Source organism: Mobula birostris, chromosome 7, assembly GCF_030028105.1.
Source record: "Mobula birostris isolate sMobBir1 chromosome 7, sMobBir1.hap1, whole genome shotgun sequence".
Taxonomy (NCBI): Eukaryota; Metazoa; Chordata; class Chondrichthyes; order Myliobatiformes; family Myliobatidae; genus Mobula; species Mobula birostris.
This window is the reverse complement of record NC_092376.1, coordinates 169,260,194-169,264,499: the sequence shown is the minus strand read 5'-3', so window position 1 is coordinate 169,264,499 and position 4,306 is coordinate 169,260,194.

Here is a 4,306-nt window from a genome sequence, read left to right as displayed (position 1 = left end):
CAGTTAATATATGAAATATTACATTCTGGATATATTACATTAACCATGAGAATTGCCCTATATGGGTTTCTTTGGAAGTCAACTCTGTTATGAAATTTTCCATTATTTCTTTACTTGGATCCTCACTTCCTTTCTCTTTAAAGAAACTAACTGACAATGTGGTGGTCAAACATACTTTGAGGATTTGGTTACAGTTTAGAAAATATTTTGGTTTATTGAGATTCTACCTCCTGAGTCCCATCTTTTCTAATTGTTTTTTAAACCATCTTTAATTGACTTATCTTTTAAAGGATGGGATAGATTGGGTATTAAACAATTTCAGGATTTGTTTGATGGAGGGAATCTCTCTTCTTTTGTACACCTTTCAACAAAATTTAACCTTACCAATACCCACATTTTTCGATACTTACAGACTAGAGATATTTTAAGATCTCAATTACATGCATTTCCTGCAAGTCCAGATAAGAATATAATAGATACAATTTTTAATCTGAAACCCTTTGACAACGGTTCAGTATCTTACATTTACGGTCTGCTGTTGGGACTGAAAAAGGCCTCTTTAGATAAAATTAAAGGAGACTGGGAAAAGAATTTACAGATTTTCATATCTGAATAGAACTGGAAGATTATTTCAAAATTGATTAATTCTTCATCATTATGTGCTCATCATTCTTTATTGCAATTCAAAGTGGGACATAAAGTTCATATGTCTAAAGACAACCTCTCTCGTTTCTATGCAGATATTTCCCCTTACTGTGATAGAGGTACCAATGGAGTGGCCACACTAATTCATATGTTTTGGACATGTCTGAGCCTTGAAAAATTTTGGACAGATGTATTTCAAACTTTTTCTGTACTTTTCAATGTAAGTTTTATGCCCAGTCCCTTGACTGCCAATGTTTGCTATTGTTGAGGATAGCGCTACAAAACTGAAGCCATCTAATTTGCGGGTATTGGCCTTTATGTCTCTTATGGCCAGGAGGGCGATCTTGCTCAAGTGGAAGGAGGCCGCCCCGCCCACTCAGGTTCAATGGCTATCTGATGTTATGTTGTGCCTTGATCAAGAGAAGATTCGTTATTCGATTTCCGATTCTAAACATGATTTTCTAATGTCATGGGGACCCTTTCTGAGTTATTTTCATAATCTTTGAACTGTTAGTAAAGTATGGATCTGAGCCATTATTATTATAATATTATATAGTAACGTTCTTTTTCTTCTCTTTTTTTTTAACCAACTGGCTTATTTTGGTAGTGGGGGTAGATTCTTTTAAATAAAATACAATTATTTTGTTTATTTCATTCATAATTCAATCTTTTATTCTACATGATTGATTTGGAATATGGGATACTGTGATCATCTTACTGCGATTTAAATGTAATGTAATTCGTATTACTTACTTGTATCCTTATGAATTTTGTACTTATATTTATGCAATTTATATAATATTGATAAAAATATTGAAAGAGACTTCACTATTGCTCAACGCCTCAATCAGAGCAAAGAATGGAGTCTATCATGGGCTTGCACCCTCAAGGCCTCAGTCAGAGCAAAGCAATGGAGTCAATCATGGGCTCACGCTCCATCCCCAGGCTTCCAGGCCTCTAAGCTGCAGACCCCGCTCCCAGCATCACTGAACTCCCTTAAAGACAGAGGCGCACTAGGTCGTTCAAATGGCCCAAACGTACACCTTCAAAATGAAAATCACCGGCCTCTCCTGTTGGTGCTGCCGCCCTGTGTTTGATCAGTGGAATTACATGCTGGGTCGTATGTGTCTGCACACAGCCGTGAAACTGTACCATCAATTGCCAGACATTGTCTCTCAGGGTCTTGTTTTTTTTTGAGTGAAAATGTTTCTTTGCTTGCTATTTTGAATGTTGCTCATTGTTTTGAATGTTTTACACCTTCGCCCCAAAGGAATTCTGTCTCATTCAGCTGATCTATGTATGGTTGAATGACAATTAACCTTGAATTGATTTGATTTTGATTTGATAGGACAATCATATTTGAAAGAAGTAAAAGATGTAAACAAAGCAGTTTTGTGAACTGTATGCAGGATGTTGCCGTTGTTCGTGTTGTTCACTGGAGCCATCTTGTGGTGCAGATGAAGATATCAGTAAACTTTCCAGCCAATTGTTTTCAACAGGTCTTCAGTTCAGGGCCGGGTACACCATCCGTCCCAAATGTTATTCATGGGCTCACCCTCCTGAAGGATAGTCTCACTTTCAGCTCAGAGACTGATATCAGAGGGTCCCAGATCGAAACGTTGACTGTTTACTCTTTTCTATAGATGCTGCCTGGCTTGATGAGTTCCTCCAGCATTTTGTGTGTGTTGCTTGGATTTCCAGCATCAGATTTTCTTTTGTTCCTGATATCCGTTCCTGTTTAGTAACCTTCCAGAATGGGACATGAATCTTATAACTGCAAGGTCTGCTTATAACCCAATGGCGCAGTGCAGGGAGCTCACACTGAAGAAATGTTTACACCCAGAGATAGGCAGATTCTCAGTCACAAAATGCACAAAAGCCATGTCATTAAATATATTCCAGGAAGCAGTGGGCATTTTGCTCAGTGTTAAAGGAACAATTGGAGGAGGCAGGAATAAGGTACTGTAGTCGATGACCAGTCGTGAGTGTTTTGAAGGGGGGAACAGGCCAGAAGGGCCAAATGAAACAACTATTGTAGCTGTTTTCTTTAACCTGGTGGGAGAAAAGAGCGATGACATAAAACCTTCAAAGTTACAGTAAATTTATTAACAAAGTATGTATACAGTATGCCATCAATATTCTTCTTGCAGGCAATCACAGCAAAATAAAGAAAAACATCTTACTCTGTTTATCCTCGTCAAACTGTAGACCAGTCCAAGACCAACAGCCAGTTTAACAAACAGGTATACAGCAATTGTGGTGATTCAACTGTCCGGAAGTGATCTCACTGTAAAGGACAAAGTTGACATTCTACATCACACTTAATGCCCAAGTATTTCTGCCAGACATTCATTTGAAGACGTGACTGTAAAAACAGGCTGCAATAAAATAATGACAAATATTCATGGTCGCACACTTCCATCGAGACATATTTTTAATTATTTATGATTCTGTGCTTAACTACTTTTATCTGATCTTCATAGACACAGCCACTGTGACAAGGTCAAGATGACTGGAAGAACCAGATTCCTGATCAGCATCATATTGATCATTTTTCTCTGGAAGATTCAACACAAATATCAACATAAAGATTTGGGCTGTTTTAAATAGCACAATGCTTCAAGAAGTAATACAATTGTTTTACCAGTATTTTCACAATCCAGATTTACCAACTTCATTCTGCAAGTCAGGAGCGCAGCAACTATTGTGAACAGTTTTGGGACCCATATCTCAGAGAGGATGTGCTGGTATTGAGAGGGTCCAGGGAAAGCTCACAAGAATGATCCCAGAATGGAAAGGTTATTGGATGAGGAATATCCTATTGTCACTGGAGTTTAAAAGAACGAGAGTGGATCTCATTAAAATCTACCAAATATTGAAAGGCCAAGGCAGAGTGAACATGGAGTGGACATTTCCAATGTTGGGGAGTCTAGAGCCAGAAGACAGTCTCAGAATAGAAGAGCATCCATTTAGAACAATGGTGAAGAGGAATTTCTTTTGCCAGATGATGGTGAATCTGTGGATTTCATTGCCATAGACATCGGTCAAGGCCAGGTCATTGGGTATAGTGTATTTAAAGTGAAGGTCAACAAGTTCTTGACTAGTAAGGGCATCAAAGGTTATGTGTAGGAAGCAGGAGAATGGGGTTGAGAGGCATCATAAATCAGCCAATGTCAAATGGGAGAGCAGACTCAAATGGCCACTTGGCCTAATGCTGCTCCTACGTCTTATGGATTAATGGGAGGAGAGAGAGCAGCGCGCCGTGTGTGCGCAGCCCCCCGGTGAAAAATGATATCTTATCCGTTAAATAGGGGCCGTGGACAATTCTGATTTGATGGAGATGGACGCGAAAGCACAGAGGAACATCCGGAAAAATTTCTGAAATGCCAGTTCGCTGCTGTTGTTACTGCATGGTTGGGAATCTTTCGGAGGGAGGGCCTCAAAATCCCCGGCTTTGCCTGTTGTTGGCGACCGAGATGGAGGTCGAATCATTCGGATAGAGATGGCGCTCAGTACTCGGTGTCGGAGAGCTGATCAGAGCTCAAAGTTTTCGGATGACTCAGAGTCGGACCCTGGTCGGGTGTGGCAGGGAGAGTTTTTCTTCCTTCTCCCGTCTGCGTGAGATGTGGGACATTTGAGAGACTTGAACTTTTTACTGTGC